The sequence below is a fragment of the Furipterus horrens genome, unplaced genomic scaffold (genome assembly GCF_987537825.1).
Source record: "Furipterus horrens unplaced genomic scaffold, mFurHor1.1.pri manual_scaffold_12, whole genome shotgun sequence".
NCBI classification, from domain to species: Eukaryota; Metazoa; Chordata; class Mammalia; order Chiroptera; family Furipteridae; genus Furipterus; species Furipterus horrens.
In genome coordinates this window covers 30,769,110-30,789,937 of record NW_028327182.1, presented here as the reverse complement: position 1 = coordinate 30,789,937, position 20,828 = coordinate 30,769,110, and the positions used below count along the sequence as shown (strand labels likewise).

The following is a 20,828-nucleotide window of genomic DNA, read 5'->3' as shown; positions in this document are numbered from 1 at the left end:
TTCATTTAAGAAGAATACATAATTCAGAAGTTAGCATACTCAAAATTATGACTAATGCATTTTAAGTTTTTCAAAAAAAGACTGGCTATGTTGAGAAGAGCAAAGTTAATTTTATCGCAACTTCTCTCATAATGAATATCAAATATGGTAATAGAGAAAAACATGATAGAAATACAAACAGAATTAGAGGGATATGAGGTCATTTTTAAAAGAAAACCATAAGTAACTGTTTTTAAAAATAAATACTGAGGTCCCATTGTGACCTAAATAACTTGGTAAAAGTTAGATTATCTTCCTAAACTGATGTGTGCTTAATTATTTTACTTCTATGGTGATCTATTAGCACAACAATATAATTCATAAACAAATAAACAAGCAAAGAACAAATGAAACCTAATTGAAATAGCAGCTATATGCCCTGAGTGGTGTGGCTCAGTGGATTGGACCTCATCCTGCAAACCAAAAGGTTGATGGTTCTTCTCTCTCCCTCAGGACACATGCTTGTGTTGTCTGCCAGGACCCCTGCTGGGGGCATGAGACAGACAACTGAGCCATGTTTCTCTTGCACATCCCTCTTTCTCTTCCTCTCTTTCTCTCTCCCTCTCTCTAAAAATAAATAAATAAAATCTTTTAAAAATGAAATAGCAGCTATATCTTCATTGCCATGTCTTCAATTTCCAACTCACACTAATATCAAAATATGATAGCATATTAGAAGGGAATTAGAAAAACACATTTCACAGAGAGAAATTTTTAAATGACACACACAAACACAAAAGAAATATATAGTTCCTGTTTTTAAAAATAAAATAAAATGTTTCAATTCTAAAATAATTTGAAGTTATACTTATAGATTATTATTTTTATTTATTCAAGTGTAGTCTCCTTTTCTAGAAAGTTTACCACAGCTGAAGCAGAAGCTGAAGAACTTTAGCCTGAATTTTTACCTCAGGCCTTTTTGATCTGAGGACAACTTAGAGCTGAAGTGCCCTCTGCATGAATGCTAAAACATGCTTGGATTGAACATGCTTCCTGGTACCCATGTCAGACATATAGTCACTTAACTAACTTCAGAGCACTGGCAATTTCATTGAGTCTTTTCCCCATTCTATTCATCTTCAACACATACTTCATAGAATTATAGAATTTAGAGCCTAAAGGGAACTTCATCTAGTTCAACCCTGTTAGTTTACAGATAAATAAAATGAGATCCACGTAAATTGAGGAAACTCCCCAAGGTTTAAAAGCTTTCTATTAAGAGCACAGTGAAAACTCTGACAATCTCTCTCTCCCTCTCTCTCTAATTTTAGAATAAACATACAGTCACTCCATAGTTCTCTCTGCTGGCACTATGTAATTGATCTTCCCTGATTTTATACATAAAAATCATAAGATATAAAGTGTTCTCCATAAGACTATAAAATAATTCCATAATTCTAAATACATCCATAGATCTTATTTCAAGTTCAATCATATACGATAGTAACAGACATAAATATGGGTTTTTCTAGACTATGATGTAATTTAAAAAAGCAGACTTAAAAAGTTTTTTATTTTCAGCGAGAGGGGAAGGGAGAGAGAAAGAGAGGAAGAGAAACATCAATGTGTGGTTGCCTCTCACACCTACCCCCCAACCGGAAACCTGGTCCGCAACCCAGAAATGAGCCCTGACTGGGAGTCGAACTGCTGACCCTTTGCTTCGCAAGCCAGCACTCAATCCACGGAGCCACACCAATCACGGCAAAAGCAGACATTTTAAGTAAGCAAAAATTTAATCTGGATAAGAAATATTTGTCTATAATCCTTACAGTTTCTCAGTTTTTTTTTTTTTTTTTTTTTAACTACAGTACTTTGAAAATGTTGGAACCATTTGATAGTAATTGATGAAGATTCACATATGAGACATGTGGGGTTTTTTTTTTATTGTTGTTTTGTTTGTTTTGGCAAATTGGTGCATAATGGTGAAATTCATTTGGGAAGAAATGAGAAAATAAAAAATGAAAAAGAAAATTAAAACAGAATCACGAACAGAAGAGAAAAGTAAAATGAGCTATAAGCATGTTAGGAAGCTTTTAGCTAATGCAATTTTGTTTGGCATAAAAATACTCGCAATGTATCAGTATCTGTGATACCCAATTTTTGAGGTATTGCTTTAAGACACCAATATATTATATTTTACTATTTTTAAATATAAATACCATTTATTACATTGTGAAACTAGATACCTTAAGGAAAATAAGATATTTTACAAAGTCTCTTACTCATTAGAAATAAACTAAGCAATGGTAAACTATAACTTTAAACTATATTTTCCTTCTGAAAATCAAAATACATTCAGTTTAAAATTGTTTAGAGAAAGAATACTAAGAAACAAAAATAAAAATATAATTACAATGCATCTAAAGGTCAGTTGCAAGATATAAACAATATATATTCATAGTATATAACAATGCAATATATATGCATTTATTTCCAATTTAATAAGCATGTTTCAAATTTCTCTTTTGATATTTACAGAAATACTAAAGTAAAGTTATCAAGCAGTATTATTACTTCAAATATATGCAGAAAAAGCTACAAAAACAAATGAGTGCTATTTTTAAAAATCTTGCCCAAATTTATTGCAATGGATGGGTTTGAACTCTTTTTTTTAATGTCTTTTATTTTTTAATTATTTGTTTATTTTTTACTGTATATTTTCTATTACCATTCATTCTCCTTACACTTCTACTCAACCCCCCTTCACCTCCTGCAATCACCACACTGCTATTCAAATTCATGAGTCTTTTTTTTTCTTTTTTTCCTCAATCCATCCTACCACACAGAGCTGTCAAATGTCTGTTTCTGTTTGTTAGCTCAGTTTGTGCATTAGATTCCATGTATGAGTGAAGTCATATGGTATTTGTCTTATTTTGACTGGCTTATTTAACTTGGCATAATGTTCTCCAGATCCACAAGTGTTGTCACAAAGGGTAAAATTTTCTTCTTTTTTATTGCAGCATGCTATTCCTTTGTGTAAATATACCATAGTTATTTTATCCACTCATCTACTGATGAACATTTGGGTTGCTTCCAAATCTTGGTGATGGTGTATAATGCTGCAACATACATAGAGGTGCTTATGCTCCTTTGAATTAGTGTTTTGGGTTCCTTCAGATAGATTCCCAGAGGTGGAATCACTGGGTCAAAAGGCAGTTCCATTTTTAATGTTTTGAGTTATCTCCATACAGCTTTCCACAGTGGCTGCACCAATCTGCATTCCCACCAACAGTACAAAAAGGTTCCCATTTCTCCACATCCTCACCAGCTGTTGTTGTTTGTTGATTTATTGATGATAACCATTCTGACTGGTGTGAAGTGATAGCTCATTGTGGTTTTAATTTGCATTTCTCTGAAGATCGGTGATGTTCAGCATCTTTTCATATGTCTATTGGCTCTCTGTATATACTCTTTGGAGAAGTGTCTATTCAGGCCTTTTGCCCATTTTTAATTACATATTTTCTGTGTGTGTGTTTAGTTTTATAAGTTATTTATACAGTTTGGATATAATATATCAGCTAATATGCTCTCCCATTCAATATCTTGTCTTTTTATTTTGTTTTATTTTATTTTACTTGCTGATAATTTTCTTTGTTGTGGAAATTCTTTTTAGTTTGATGTAGTCAATTAATATTTGGGAGAGGAAACAAGCCTATACAATGGGCTAAAGATAGTTTATTCAATAAATAATGTTGTGAAAATTGGACAGATACATGCAGAAAAATGAAACTAGATCACCTTGTTACACCACACACAAGAATAAATTCAAAATGGATTAAAGACATAAATGTTACATCCAAAACCATAGAAATCACGGAAGGAAAAAAACAGCAGTAAATCTTGGACATTGCTCATAGTGATATTTTTTTCTGATATATCTCCTCAAGCAAGGGAAACAAAAGAAAATCTCAACATGTGGGACTACATGAGTGCTACTCTTTATTTATGGACTGTAATCTCACCACTTCTCGGTTTCCCTGCAGGCCATGTGGGCCATTCACAAGTCCTGGCAGCCTCTTGTTCATTACCTAATGAAGCGCTTCTAGGCTTCTCCATCTGTATGTTTATACAGGCTGTTCTTAATCTGTTAGAACCTTTTATTTTTACATTTTGAATTACTTTATTTGATTTTTTCCATTTTTTAATTAAGAAATTAACCTCTGGACAAATTTTTAAATCCCATTGAAAGTAATCACTATTATGGAATCTTTTTAGAAAGCTGAAAATGAGATCAAACAGTGAGAGAGCATTCATTAAATTCAGGGTATTGTAAATTGTATTTCACAGTCCTTATGCCTTTTTTTCAATTAGTAAAACTGATCAAAATAATTTTTTGGTTTTAACATTGTCATAGCTTTATTCAAAATAGAATTGCACAAAGGTATTCACTTCAGAGGCTTTTAAGGAGAGTTTTGGGGAACACAACTATATACATACTGCCATACAAAGAGTATTAAAATGGGACCAAATACTTGTACAAAATATAACGTCCACCCTTACTTAATTGCATGAAAATATCATCCAAAAACCTAAATAAGTTTTTAAAAAGTTATTTGGAGGTTCTTAAGTGTTGTTTTTAAGCCAATAACTAATTTTAATTGCACAATAACATTATTGATAAGAAAGTCAACATATAGATTTAATTTCAAAACTAAGTATTTTATAATTCGGTATACTATATCATGAGAATTTTTAGGGACTAAAATCATTTTTTGAAGTACAGGGACTACTTGGCACTACATGGTTTGAAAACCATTGATTTAGTTGAATCCAGTGGAATACTACTTCTCAAACTATCTGTGATAAAACACTGATTTGTTTTAGCTTTATTTTGTTTGCTTTTTCAGTCTAATGGTCTAATGTTCTTGTAGAATAAAGTTAAAATAACTAGAAAAATCAATAAACAATATATATAATTTAAGTTCTCAATTTTCTAAATATTAGCTATAATAAACCCTACATAATGTTTAAATAAGTAAGTTATATAAGCATTACAAAGTTAAAATATAATTTAAAAAATTATTGTAAGTATGTCAATGGATGAATAATTTAGAAAATCATTTATTATATACATAATATTATTCTGTGAGGAGTAAAGTTTATGCATATTGAATGTCTATATGCTTATATTAATCAAACACTTGTATATGTTAAAATTAAAGTTTTGACACAATAAATGAGCTTGTTTTATTCCTTGTTAATTATTTTAGGATAGAGTAATGACAATGCTACTTAAAGGGCTAATGTAAAATGAAACGTTTTCTATGATTTCTAATAACTCTCATAGTAGAGAAATCCATCAGGTGGGAATGTAATTAAAAAATTCAAAGCAATGCAGAGAAAATATATTCATTTTTAATTGTTTTTCTTGATATCATGTTTGTTTTTTAAAGTATATTTTATTAAGTATGCTGTTAGAGTTCTCCCTATTTTTTTCCCTTTGCCCCACTCCTCCTGGTACACCCCTTCTCTCCAGAAATCCCCTCCCCCTTAGTTCATGTCCATGGGTCCTGCAAGTAAGTTATTTGGCTCCACCCTTTCCTATACTATTCTTAACATCTCCTTGTCTGTTTTGTTCCTACCAATTATATTTCTTGATTCCTGTACTATTTCCCCTTTCTTCCCCTTGCCCTTCCCAGCTGATAACCATCCAAATAATCCCCACACCTATGATTCTGTTCCTGTTCTGGTCATTTGCTTAGTTTTTTGTTTTTTAGATTCAGTTGTTGATAGTTGTTAGTTTGTTGTCATTTTAATGTTCATAGTTTTGATATTCTTTTTCTTAAATAAGTCCCTTTAACATTTCATAATATAATGGCTTGGTGATGATGAACTCCCTTAGCTTTTCCTTGTCTGGGAAGCACTTAATCTACCCTTTCATTCTAAATGATAGCTTCACTGGATAGAGTAATCTTGGTTGTAGATCCTTTCTTTTCATCACTTTGAATACTTCTTGCCAGCCCCTTCTTTCCTGCAAAGTTTCTTCTGAGAAATCAGATGATAATTTTATGGAAACTTTTTTTGTGCGTAACTCTTCTTTTTACTTTCTGCTTTTAAGATTCTCTATCTTTAACCTTTGGAATTTTAATTATGATGTGTCTGGTGTGGTCCTTTTTGGGTCCAATTTGTTTGTGACTCTCTGTGCTTCCTGGACTTGTATGTCTATTTCTTTTGCCAAAGAAAGGAAGTTTTCTTTCATTATTTTTTCAAATAAATTTTCAATATATTGCTCTTCCTTTTCTCATTCTGTCAGCCTTAGGATTAGGATGTTGGTTCTGTTGAAAGTTGTCCCAGAGGTTCCTAGTCCTCTCCTCATTCCCCCCCCCAATTCTTCTTTCTTTTTTCTGTTACAGGTGAATCTTTATTTCTTCCTTTTGTTCCAAACTGTTGATTTGAATCCCAGGGCTTCCTTCCCATCACTGTTGGTTCTCTGTATATATATTCTTGTACTTTGTATAACTTTCACTTCTTCCTTTATTTGTGGCTGTAACCAATCATTTCTGTGAGCATCCTGATCACTAGTGTTTTGAACTTTGCATCTGATAGGTTGGCTATCTCCTTTTCATTTAGTTCTTTTTCTGGGGTTTTGTTCTGTTCCTTCATCTGGGTCATATTTATTTGCCTCCTTATTTTGGCAAACTCCTTGTGTTTGTTTCTGTGTATTGGGTAGAACTGCTTTGTCTCCATGTCTAGGTAGTGTGGCCTAATGTAATAGGTGTCCCATAGGGCCCAGTGGGATGGCCTCCCCTCTCACCCATACTAGGTACTCGAGGTGCACTCTTTGCATGGGCTAAGTACACCCTCTTCTTGTGATTGAGCCTTGGTTGCTGTTGGTATATCAATGGGAGGGATTTATACAGGCCATTCATCTGAAAGGACAGGTTGTGATCACTGACCACCAACCACTGCCCTCTGTGGAGGATCAGCTTTGCAGGGGCAGGGTTGGTGGTGCTCCGATGTGGTCTTTATCTCTCCACTGGTTGTGCTGGCCCTGGGGTTTCCTGAGTGGTGCAGGCCAGGTCAGTCCCTACCTGCTTTTTTGCCCAGAACAACCCTGCCTGATCTATAAAGCAGTCGGAGATGGCTACTACTAGTGCTGGGCTTGGAGAGTCCCAGGTGAAGCCAAACTGTGAATCTAAGCTAGCTGCTGCTAGTGCTGGACCTAGACCTCACTGAGGCCAGCTGTTGCTTGTTTGATAGGATTAGGAAGTTGTGACACATGAGCCAAGATGACCATTCATGTAGAAAAACAGATTGAGTGGGCCTGTAGGTTGGGTGAGACAGAGTCTTCGGGGATCTCCAAGGTGGGACAAACAGTATTAGCCAGATTGATGGAGTCTCACATATGGCACCAGCCCACCAGTTCTGTGGGGGGTGTGGGTTTAGAAAAGAGACAATGGCCTCTGCTAACCTTGGTGCCAGACCCTTCAGTTTCTCCCTGTATGGCAATGACGCCTTTCAAACTGCTATCCTGGTGCTGGAGCTCAGGGGGAGTGAGTCTGAGTAGATGAGTCTGTATGTGGGTTCTTTAAGAGCAACTGCTTGGGGCTCCAGCAGTTTCTTCCACTGATTCAATCCCCATTGATTTTTGCAGCCAGAAGTTGTGGAGACTTATCTTCCTGACACTGGAACCCTGTGCTGGAGGTCCGGTGTGGGGCTGGGATTCCTCAGTCCTGAGATATCATTCCTGAATTTTTATCCACCGCATGTGAGTGAGGGACCAGCTTGTTCTGCATCTGCGCCCCTCTTACTGGTCTCAATTTATGTTTTTTCTTTACTTCTGTAGTTTTCAGACTTCCATTCAACTCGATTTCTGATGGTTCTGGCTGATGGTTGTTCTATATTTTAGCTGTAATTTTTTTTGTGTGGTTTTGTGAAGAGGCGAGCCATGTGTGCTTAAACTGCCATCTTGACAGGAACCCCCTCATTTTTAAATTTATACAAAATAAAGCAGGTAATATAATTTCAAATATTTATTTAATTATTTTTAAATTATTTTTATTGTTTATGCTGTCACAGTTGTTCTTCCTTTTTCTCACTTTCCCCACCTCCACCCAGCCTACCCTTTCCCTCCTTAGGTCAGTCCCCATGTTGTTGTCTCTGTCCATGGCTTGCTCCTGAATGTCCTTTGGTTTATCTCATCAGCACCTTTCACTCATCTTCCCCACTTCCATTTTGACAGCTGTATGTTTCATGTATCTAAATTTCTGTTACTATTTTTTTTGTTAGTTTATTATGTTCATAATATTCCACATATAAGTGAGATTATGTGGTATTTGTCTTTCACTGACTGGCTTAATTCACTTAGCATAATACTCTCTAGGTTCACCCATGCTGTTGCAACATGTAAAAATTTCTTTTCTCTTACTACTGCATCATATTTCATGTGTACATATACCACAACTTTTTTATTCACTCATTTACTGATGGGCACTTCAACTGTTTCCAAATCTTGACTATTGTAAATAATGCTGTTAAGAACATAGGGGTGCTTATATACAGTACTTTCAATTTAGTGTGTTGGGTTTCTTTGGATAAATTTCCAGAAGTGGAATCACTGAGTCATAAGGTAGTTTCATTTTTAATTTTCTGAGGTATCTCCATGCTGCTTTCCACAGTGGCTACACTACTCTGCATTCCCAACAATAGAGTAATAGGGTTCCCTTCTCTCCACATCCTCACAAACACGTGTTGTTTGTTAATTTATTGATGGTAGACCTTCTGACAGGTGATACTTCATTATGGTTTTAATTTGTATTTCTCTGATGATTAATAATGTTAAGCATCTTTTCATAAGTCTATGGGTCCACTGTATTGTCCTCTTTGAAGACATGTCTATTTAGGTCTTTGCCCATTTCTTAATTGGGTTGATTATCTTCCTGACGTAGAGTTGCATTAGTTATTTTTATACTTTGGGGATTACCCCCTTATCAGATGTGTCATTGGTGAAAGTGTTCTCCCATACAGTGGGTTTCTTATTCATCTGGCTGATGGTTTGTCTGTTTTGCAGAAGTTTTTAATAGTCCCATTTGTTAGTTTTCTCTTTTGTTTCTAGTACCTTAGGAGATATATCAGCAAAAATATTGCTGCATGGGATATCTGAGATTTTACTGTTTATGTTTTCTTCCAGGAATTTTTATGGTTTTATGACTTACATTTAACTCTTTTATCCACTTTCCATTTATTTTTGTTTATGGCTTAACTTGGTGGTCTAGTTTCACAGTTTTCCCAACACCATATATTGAAGAAATTATCTTTGCTCCATTGCATGCTCTTGCCACCTTTGTCAATATCAATTGATCCTACAGGTTTGAATTGATTCTTGGGCTCTCTGTTCTTTTCCATGGACTGATGTCTGTTCTTATGCTACTACCAGGCTGTTTATATTACAGTGATCTTATAGTATAGTTTGATATCAGGCATTGTGATACCTCCAGTTTTGTTCTTATTCTGCAAGATTGCTGAGGCTATTTAGGGTCTTATTTGGTTCCCTATAAAATTTTGGAATATTTTTTCTAGTTCTGTGAAATATGCAGTTTGTATTTTAATAAGGATTGCATTGCATATATAGATTGCTTTGGGGAGAATGGACATTTTAATGATGATAATTCTTCTAATCCATGAATATGGTATATGCTTTCATTTATTTGTATCTTCTTCAATTTAATTCTTCAGTGCCCTATAGTTTTCCAAAGCAGGTCTTTTACCTCCTTGGCTAAATGTATTCCAAGGTACCTTATTTTTTAAAAATTTCTCTTTCCGATAGCTCATTTTTGGTGTATAAAAATGCTCTATATTTCTGGGTAGTAATTTTGTATCTTGCTACTTTGTCAAATGCATTGATTAGATCCAGTAGGGTTTTTTTTTTTTTTTTTGTGGCGTCTTTAGTGTTCTCTGTGTATATTATCATGTCATCTACAAAAACTAAGAGCTTTACTTTCTCTTTTCCAATTGTCTTTAACAAGTGATAGTCAAATTATTAAAAAGGCTGATTTAAGCATCTGCAATGGTGACTTCAACCTTGACTCCTGACTCAGTACTGATGGAAGTAATCTGCTTAAAAATCTCAGAAGTGCTGTGCAAGTCAATGAGTCATGTGTGAATCCTCATCTGAAATTGACCCCAAGTGTTAGAACCCTCCCCACAAGGAGTTTTTTTATAGTGTTTCTCAGTGTCTTGGGAGGCATCCAAACAGGTCCTTTCACTTTGAGATATTTTTTCCTTTGCTTTCTGATCAAGTCAGCACACACCTTCTCCAAAGACTTTATATTCTAGCTGGTTAGAGTAATTCTAATTTGGTGAATCACCACCTCTGGTCCCACAGGTGTATTTCCAGTATCTTTAAAACCCATTGCTGTAGCACGGCTTTCTGACCAATGTGTTCCTTGGTGAAAGTATGTCAGGGAGCAGGAATAGGCTGGACAGTGGTGAGCTGCAATCACAACAGTGTCTTTCTCTAAAGGGCAATTTGGATGCCAACTGAGTCACTGTCTGGGACTTTGCATAAAACTTCCCCATGGAATGAAATGTCTCTTAAAGTTGGTTGCAACCTGTAGGTGCCTCTGAAAGACCTGGGTGCGGCAACCTGGTTCCTTTAGCAGTCTGAGCCCCTTTCCTGAACTTTCCAGGATGGTGCTGCAACAGTGGAAATGCTGCTCACTGTGAGTGTTCAGCCTGGGTCTCACAAGCTTTAATTCTGTGATAGTTAAAAAAGCACTAGCATAAATACAAAAATATGGCCCTAGAAGTTATGACAACACAAAGGTGAGCTTAGACTGAAGCTGTGATTACAAAAAGCAGAGGAGTGAGATAAAAAAAGTAATTGAGTCCAGTCATATCCCCTTGGCCTTCATAGGTTCTTATCTATGCCAAAGCCACTGAGAAGCCTGCAAGCCAGCAGCGAGCCAATACAATGTGGAAAGCATTGATGGCCAACTGGTGCCTTCACCTTGGATGCGGGGCTTGCCAAAAGCACTACTGAAGATAAAATGTTTGGGATCCTGAAGGGAGGTATGGATGGAGGCTTGTCTATCTTTCATATTACCAAATTGTTCCCTGGTTATGTTTTTTTTTTTTAAAGGAATTAAATGTGGAAGTACATTGGAAGTACTTCATGGGTGAGAACATTGCAGATTGTATGCATTGCTTAATGGAAGAAAATAAAGATGCTTACAAGAAACAATTATCTCAATACATAAAGAAACATATAACTCCAGATATGATGCAGGAGATGTATTAGAAAAGCCATGCAGCTATACAAGAGAATCCAGTCTACGGGAAGAACCTAAGAATAAAGCATAAAAGAAAAGGCATAGGCAGCAAAATCTTGGACATTGCTCATAACAATATTTGATTGGATATATCTCCTCAGGCAAGGGAGACAAAAGAAAAAATTAAAAAATGGGACTACATCAAACTAAAAATGTTTTGCATAGCAAAGGAAAACATCAGAAAAATAAAAAGGCTACCCACAGAATGAGAGAACATATTCACTGGTATATCTGACAAGGGGTTAATATCCAAAATTTATCAAGAACTTACAAAACTCAACACCAAAAAAACCAAACAACCCAATTTAAAAATAGGCAAAGGACCTGAAAAGACACTTCTCCAAAGAGGACATACAGATGGCCAATAGACATATGAAAAGATGCTCAATGTCACTAATCATCAGAGAAATGCAACTTAAAACCACAATAAGATATCACCTCACACCTGTTAGAATCACCATCATCAATAAATCAACAAACAAATGCTGGTGAGATGAGAAGGAAGGGGAACTCTCTTGCAATGTTCGTGGAAATTTGCCTGGTGCAGCCACTGTGGAAAGCAGTATGAAGATATCTCAAAAAATTAAAAATGGATCTGCCTTTTGACCCAGTGATCCCACTTCTGGGAATATATCCAAAGAAACTTAAATTATTTTAATGAAGAAAAAATGCCATATTTTTGGCAATAAATGAAATATTGTAATATTAAAAGTCACTATAGTTTTAGATCCATAATATAAAAATGTTTTGGGGATGATAGAGTAAGTACAAAATTTTAAGAAGAGGGAGGGTGATGGTACGATAGATGACTGTTCAGAAGGGAACTCATATTGGAAACATCTTACGAGGCTCTTTTCTATAATGCATATGCTTGCTTACTATTTCACTTTGTAGATCTTAATGCAGCCATAGGAAAATAGGATGGAAGTAGAAAATGAGAAAGAGACATGCATGAATTAGAAATCTTGTATATGACATTTTCTTACATGTAAAAGTTTTAAATTATTGAACTATTTATAAGCATATGTCAGAGACATTGCTGATTTGGTTCCAGACCATCACAATAAAGCGAATATCACAATAAAACAAGTCACAGGATGATATATTTTGGTCTCCCACTTCATATAAAAGTATGTTCAAACTACACTGTAGTCTAATAAGTGTGCAATAGCATTGTGTCCAAAAAGACAATGTGTATGCCTTAATTTAAAAATCCCTTGCTGCTAAAAAATCGCTAACCATCAAGTCAGCCTTCAGCAATTCATAATCTTTTTGCTGCCACATGTCTTGTCTCAATGCTGATGGCTGCTGACTTACTAGGCTGGTGGTTGCTGAAGGTTGGGGTAGCTGTGGTAATTTCTTAAAGTAGGACAATAAGGAAACTTACTGCATCGATGAACTCTTCTATTGTGTAGTGTAGTCACCTTCATAGATCTCCTGGGTAACTTGCTGCAGCTTCTACATCAGCACTCGCGGCTTCACTTTGCACTTTTATATTATGAGAACAACTTCTTTATGTAAACCTCATGAACCAACCTTTGTTAGTTTCATTCCCTCCCCTCCCCCACAACTTCCTTACCTCTCTTAGCCTTCATAGAACTAAGGAGAGGTAGGACCTGCTCTGGATTAGGTTTTGGCTTAAGGAAATCTTATGGTTGGTTTGGTCTTCTATCCAGACCACTAAAACTTTCTCCATATCAGCAATAAGGCTCTTTCTCTTTTAAAATCATATCTGTGCTCACTGGAGTAGCACCTTTAATTTCCTTCAAGAACTTTTCTTTTTACATCCATAACTTGGCTTTTTGGTGTAAGAGGCCTGGCTTTCAGCCTATCTTGGCTTTGGACATGCCTTTCTCACTAAGTTAATCATTTCTATCTTTTGATTTAGAGTGAGAGATGTGTGACTCCCCCTTTTACTTGAATGCTTAGAGGCCACTGTGGACTTATTAACTGACCTACTTTCAATACTGTTGTGGGAGGTCTGAGGAGAAGAGAGACAAGAAAGCAGCTAGTCAGTGGAACAGTCAGAACATGCACATTTATCAGTTAAGTTTGCTGTCTTATACACATGGTGGTTCACGACACTTTAAAACATTCACAATGATAATATTAAGCATCACTGATCACAGATCATCATAATAAACAATAATAATGAAAAAGTTTTAAATACTATGAGAATTACCAAAATGTGACACAAGTGAGCAAATGCGCTTGGAAAAAATGGGGCCAATAGAATTGCTCAACCTGGTAAAAATTCAGTATCTGGAAAGTGAAATTTAAAAATGTGGAATTAACTTATGATACGTAACACATAGTCTAATTTCATAAAAAATCATTATTACTTTGTTTTACAAATAACAAATATATGGCCTTTCTCTAAATATAGTACAATGGATAATCTGTATTACTTAGTAGATGTGTGTGTGTGTGTGTGTGTGTGTGTGTGTGTACATGTGTGGTTATCTATTATCATACTTCATGATAATAGACTTTTGATAATTACCCAGCTTGACATTTGTTATAATAATTATGAATAGATGAAAATTAAACTAAATCTAAAATTTATCATAGCCAATACCAAATTTGCTGATGCACTATTACAATATTATAATTCTCTTTGTTCATCATATTTTATATATTGTGTACTGATTAAAGTTACCTTCTCTTAGTTTGTTTCATAGACTATATGGCTTCAGCAAATTAAATCCACAAACCTCTGCTGTCGATTTAATGGATAGCTAACATTGCTTCACAATTTGAAATTTGCTCAGTTAAGGTAGAATGTGAGGTAAGGAATGATGAGTTTTTAGATTATTTGTTGACAAAAATAAACATGCTAGAAATGAATCTGGTGCACTTATCAACAGTATTCAACTGATGTATAATCAAATTTAGGCCATCAGAAAAGATACTGAAGTCTTTAGTAAATAAATTGAACTCAACAGTTCCCTATATACACTGCTTGAAATGTATCAAGATAGACATGGCATTAAAACATAAATGTTATTCTCTTAAATTTGACTATATTCTACTTTCTCAAGTGTGTAAAGCTAGAATATAAATTGTCATTCTCTAACTAAATCAGTGCATTAGGGCAATACAAAAGCTAATAATAAAATTGTTCACAAAGATGATCTACATTTTGGTAATATGAAACACTTGGTCATTCAATACATTGTCTAATATATATTTTATTGAAAACTACATGAATAAAACAAAGAAGTCAAAGCACTTTATTTCTTCACTCATTAATTTACAAAGAATAATCAGTTGTTATTCATATATAGAAATAATCTATCTGACTTCATCATCTGTACTAGTGATTTGGCCTTTAAGTTCATGATTTTTTAAGTGTATTTTGCAGGACAAAAAATGTTTTCATCATTTACTACAACTCCTTTAATCATTATAAGCTATAATTCAGATATGTGCTTTTTAGTTAATTTATATTATCAATATTAAAACCTTCTCTATTTTGTTAATCTTGTTGAAGAGACTGATTTAGAGGAAGTAAAAATGTCTCCAGTGTAAAGTGGCAGAGATATCTATACAAAATAGCATTAGTTAGTTTATGCTCTATTAAGTATTTCAATTTAGATATTTCACTAAATTTAAGGAAGTTTGTAAGCCATACTTCATTAAAATTCATAATCCTGGCAAAATATACATTCTTCCCTAATTTTGTGATTTAGAATGAGCTATTGTAAAAATCTAAGGAGATGATTACTTTTCTTTACTTCAACATGATTAAAACATTCTGTAATTACACAATGCTTTGGAATGAAAATGGATTCTAAAATATTAAATGTGATTTGGCAGGTGAAATATAGACTATCAAGGCAGCAAGTATAGATTAGTAATGGGTTTTGAGTCCATTTCTTAAGTATTAACAATCTTCCATATAACTTAGGACATCTGGTCTTAGACATACTATTATCCTCCAAGGAAAGATACTTCTGGAGAGAAAATAAAGTAAAAACAAGGAAAACTGATCAATTTACTCTGATAGGGAGTAGAATACAGAGTGTAGGCCCGTGAGCCAGGCTCTGCAAGAAAAATAATCAGTCAATCACCCCTAGACTTTGCATCTTGGCAAGGTTATCCCAGCACGGTTAGAAAAAGACAGGGAGTCCATCAGAAAGATTGGGCAATATTGCAGAAATTAGTAGAAGATAGAAAACAGGCTTCTTAGTGGATAGAAAGGCTGTATTTAAGATGATAACTCAATTTTAGGCTTCACCTACTATGGAAACTGTCTGTAGATCCTCCAGGGTTGGTCGAAAATCTAGACAGGCACAAATTAAGAGTCAGGGGCTGCAAACCCTGTCCTCAGCCTAATTACTTCAGTAACAAAAGCTGCTACACACAGTATTACAAAGCGGCAACAGCAGGTCATAACTCATTAGATCAATATAAACTAATATGGCTATGAAAGGTTGTTTTGGTTTGTTTTTATTTTGGAAACTTTGGGAAATGTGTTTAGTGCAACAGAATCAGAAAGAGTTAAATATCCTAATACACACAATCTTACATAATTTTAGATTTATTAGTTAAGGCTTATAATTACAAAGGATGGCCAGGCTAGGACTGATCGACTGTCCTCTTTTCCCCGGTAAAGGTGAGATGTTACAGTATGCAAACTTATTTTACTTTATCTTCTTTGCAATTCTTTCTTTTTTAATTCTTGCCCTCCCCCCACTTTTTACCACTATCTCCTTTGACATATGGTCCTTTATGCAAATTTTTTTTCTTTCTAAATATTTGGAATATCTTAGACTTTGACATTGTTTTGATTAATGAGCTCTTTGTTGTTCATTCTGGTTAGATCTTGCTGAACAAAAATGTCCTTTTCTTAACTTCAGCAATGACTCCTTATTCTTTAGATTGCCAATGAGGCACTCACACATGATACTGTACAAGTTCTCAGAAGCCTTTATTAAACAGAGCTTCAGAACCCTGGGCTTCTATTCAACAATTCTTTTGTTTTTGTCAATAAGAACATTTTGCTAAGTAGCCCAAATTCATAAATAAATTTACTATTTTTATTTGAACCAATTTACACAATAAAGTTGGTCTTTAAATTTAACATTGTAGTCATCATTACAAGGAATACACTATTACCTGACAATATCCCTAATTCACATGCCTCATATTTATTTATTCTGCTCATTATTTCTCTAATGCCTTTCTATCTTTAATCACCATATTTAATAAAGGAATTTAGTGTAATTCCTTACTGTGTCACATTGTATTTTGAATACATTAAATATAATATATGCTTTACAATTAGCCATATTTGAAGTTCTTGTTTGGGTAAGTTGGAGGAAGTCACTTTAATATCTCTATGACAGGAATTTACCTAGCTTATTCAAAAAGAAGGGAACATAAATATGTAAACACATTGAGATGTGCATATTACCTCCTTTTGTAACCTGATGGAGACATGTTCAAATTTCATTTTATATTTACCAGTTGAACAAAGGGTGTTTTTTATATTATTTTTCAGTTTCTATATATGTTCACATTATTAATATTAATTATTCTCTAACAAACTAGAACTTCCTTAGTAATTGTCAATGTTTTATTCTGAGATTGCATATCAATGCATTTATTCTGCATGTTACTTTATCTATAGATATTGCTATAGTCAAATTTGATCAAGAAACCATGTTATCAATTGTTCAGGTGGCCAATCGAACTGAAGTATTGTCTTATGGACATAATCAATACATTTTCCACTGAAATGTTGCAATATTATGACTCTGATCTAAAGGCAATTTAAATGTAAACAAAAGAGTTGGTACTACTTCAACTAGAATCTGTCAATTACCTTGATATTTGTTATGTAAATATATTTCTGATATAATATCACTTCTATGAAAAAAACTGCTATTTATTTTCATACTTCATTTTAAATGTAAAGCATTAACTTTCTTGTAAGCAATCATTACTACAGAAAGAACATTGGGAAACATATTGGGAATTAACATAATTATATCAAGAGTTCCCTAGTGGTCAAAAGCATTAGTACCCAAATTACATTATGAATATGCAAATTCAGTATTTTTGATTTAGGTCATTTGTCACTGGTATCAGAAATTGCAAGTCACTGCTGCTGTATAAACTTTTGAAAGAGCTTTCGATGACTGGGATTTAAATCAAAAGGACCTTCTGATTCATCAACAATCTATCAAAAATGTATAAAATCAAATGATAGGCAAATGTCTTCTATGATCTAATTTTGATTAAGCACCAATACAGATTTTCGTTTTCCATTCACATTATGTTTTGGAGTGCTATAAATGCACTGAATGGAACACAGTTCTTCTGAATGTGGTTTGATCAAAAGAAATTATACTTGGGTGAAATATGAATTCAGAATCAAACTTACATTCTGTTTGCTCACTTAGTTAATGTATATTCCTCTATGGTGGAAAAATTATTACTTTTTAACTCTGAGTTCAGATAATTAATTTATTATTTTTTATCTGTGAGTTCAGATATTCAACTTGAAGGTGGATTTGTATAGCATGCAAACACTTGTACAGGACATAAAATTAGAACAGCTCATGAGAGCAAACATGGTGTTGTTATATGCTTATCACATACCATGACAAATAGGTGCAGCTCAATGAATTAGACATTAGAATGTTATTTTGTAGTGTGCTTTAATCACTCTAGTAAAAGCATGGTTGCTGTTAGTTGCATGGTAAATCTCGTCTGACTAAGGTTACTTCATCCAAACACAAATATTATAGTACATAAATTTAAAATAATAAATGCTAAAAACTTTTCAAAATTAATGAAGTAAAACATTTGCTATAAAAATAATGCCAATTCAGGAATTTTCCTGCTTCATGACTTTGTCAAATTATATGACCTTTATGAGGCTATTTATAGGATGATTAGAAGAATGAAATAATACTACTTATATTAAGCACTTTTCATCATTCTTGGTATACAAAAAATACCCCAAAACAACTTAGAAAATAAATTCATTGTTGTAAAACTATAGGACTTTTGTTTTGAAAGTATCCCGCCAATCTCACTTTCTATCAATGTCCTCCTCATTCACTTAGACTAGATGCCCTTGTCTTTCGGACACTTCAAGCATTCATGTTCCATGGGAACTTTGCACTCATTATTGTGCCCTGATATAGCCACATGGCTCACTTTCTCACTCCCTTCAGAATTTTGCCAAATCATATTATAGCAATGAGGGCTCCCTTGACTACCTTATATACCCTAATTAGAAACACTATATAAAATAGAAATATCTCCATTCCTGGCACTTATAATCTCCCTTACCTTATTTTTTTAACTTTAGAAATTTACACCATTTAGCTTATAATACACTAACTTATGTCATTCATTTATTATCCTATTCTCTCACCACCTATTCCAACTAGAATATAAGCTCTATGTGACTAAGAAAATCATCTCTTTTCTTCAAAGCATTGTCCCCAATACCTATGAAAGTGTTTGTGCAAATCAATAAATTATTTTGAATAAATTAAGAATAAATACAATATCAATATTTAAATATCAAACATGGTTTAATATGCTATTTAATATTATCTAGTTCATATATTTTATTTTTATTTTTAAGTATACTTTATTTATTATGTTGTTATAGTAGTCCCAATTTTTTTTCCCTTTGCTCTCCTCTGCCCAGTACAACCCTTCCCTCCAGCAATTCTATCCCCATTAGTTCATGTCCAGGGGTCATGCATATAAGTTCTTTGGCTTCACCCTTTTTTATATTATTCTTAACTTCCCCCTACCTATTTTGTACCAACCAATTATGCTTCTTAATCCCTGCACCATTTCCCTATTTCTCGCCTTTCACCCTCCCAGCTGATAACCCTCCAAATGATCCCCATACCTATTATTCTGTTCCTATTCTGGTTTGCTTAGTAGATTTTGTTTTTATTTTTAGGATTCAGTTGTTGATGGTTGCAACTTTGTTGTCATTTCAGTGTTCATAATTTTGATCTTTTCCTTAAATAAGTCCCTTTGACATTTGATATAATAATGGCTTGGTGATGATGAGCTGCTTTAGCTTTACCTTGTCTAGGAAGCACTTCATCTACCCCTTCCATTCTAAATTATAGCTTTTCTGGATAGAGTAATTTTGGTTGTAAGTTCTTGATTTTTATCACATTGAATACTGCTTGCCAGTCCCTTCTTGCCTGCAAAGTTTCTTTTGAGAATCAGCTGAGAATTTTATAGGCACCCCTTTGTAGGTAACTCTCTGCTTTTCTCTTGCTGCTTTTAAGATTCTCTCTTTATCTTTAACCTTTAGCTTTTTAATTATGATATGCCTTGGTGTGGTCCATTTTGGGTCTAGCCTGTTTGGGACTCTCTGTGCTTCCTGAACTTGTATGTCTATTTCCTTCACCAAATTTGGGGAATTTTTCTTCATTATTTTCTCACATAAGTTTTCAATTTCTTGCTCTTCCTCTTCTCCTTTGGACATCCCTATGGTTTCGATGTTGGCACATTTAAAATTGTCCCAGAGGTTCCTAAGCCGCTCTTCATTTTTTTTCAATTTTTGTTTCCTCATTCTGTACTGGTAGATTGTTTTTTTCTTCCTTATATTTCAAATCATTGATCTGAACCCCAGTTTCCTTCCTTTCCCCATTGATTTTGTCTGAATTTTCCTTTGTTTCATTTAGCCTAGCCTTCACTTCTTTCTTTATGTGTTTGCCACACTTAAGCATATCAGTCAAGCCTGTGAATGTCTTTATCACCAGTGTTTTGAATTCTGCATCTGTTAGGTTGGCTATATCCTCATCACTTAGTTCTCCCACAGGAACCTTGATCTGTCCCCCCTTTTGGGCCATACTTTTCTGTCTTCTCATCTTGACAGGCTCCTGTGTTTGCTTGCCTCTGTCTTAGGTAGAGCTGTCGCTCCTGTTATGTTGTAAGGGGCGGAGCCCTAGGTATTCATCAGTACAGGGTGACCTGTTTCACCACATTGTGGCCTTGTATGGGGGGAAGGAGTCTAAGGGGGAAAAATGCTGCTTGCTCAGCACTCGCTCCTGTTTCAGGAACTTCTTCACTTTGTATGGGACTGGCACCTCTTTAACTGTTGCCCTGGCTGTCATTCCCAGAGTGGGTGGATCTGCAGACATTCTAGGACTGTGGGGGTCTTTAAACAAGTGCACTCTGCTGAGAGACCAGCAGTTTCTTTGTCTGCCCCTACCGCCACTGGTTTGCACAGTCAAAAGCAATGAGGCTTTATTTTCCCTTGCGCTGGGACCCTGAGCTGAACAGTCTGGTCTGGTGCTGGAGTTAGTGCTAAGAGTGCTCCCCAGATGTCCCACCTTATTTTTTAAAACATGTGACTGATCTTTCTGCTGGCCTGCCACTGCCGCCACTCCTGCTGCCACCATAACATGTCTTCTCCACCACGGATCCGTCCCTCCTACCTGTCTGCATGAGTATTTCTTCTTTATATCTTTGTTGGACTTCTATGCAGCTCAATTTTCTGGAACTTCTAGTTGTCTCTAGTTT

The 20,828-nt window shown here is 34.7% G+C and overlaps 1 pseudogene; it reads right to left on the bottom strand.

Moving 5' to 3' along the window:
* Positions 1 to 10,032: 10,032 nt before the first annotated feature.
* On the bottom strand, positions 10,033 to 10,391 carry LOC149995993 (small ribosomal subunit protein uS10 pseudogene; annotated as a pseudogene).
* Between the last annotated feature and the right edge of the window lie 10,437 nt (positions 10,392 to 20,828).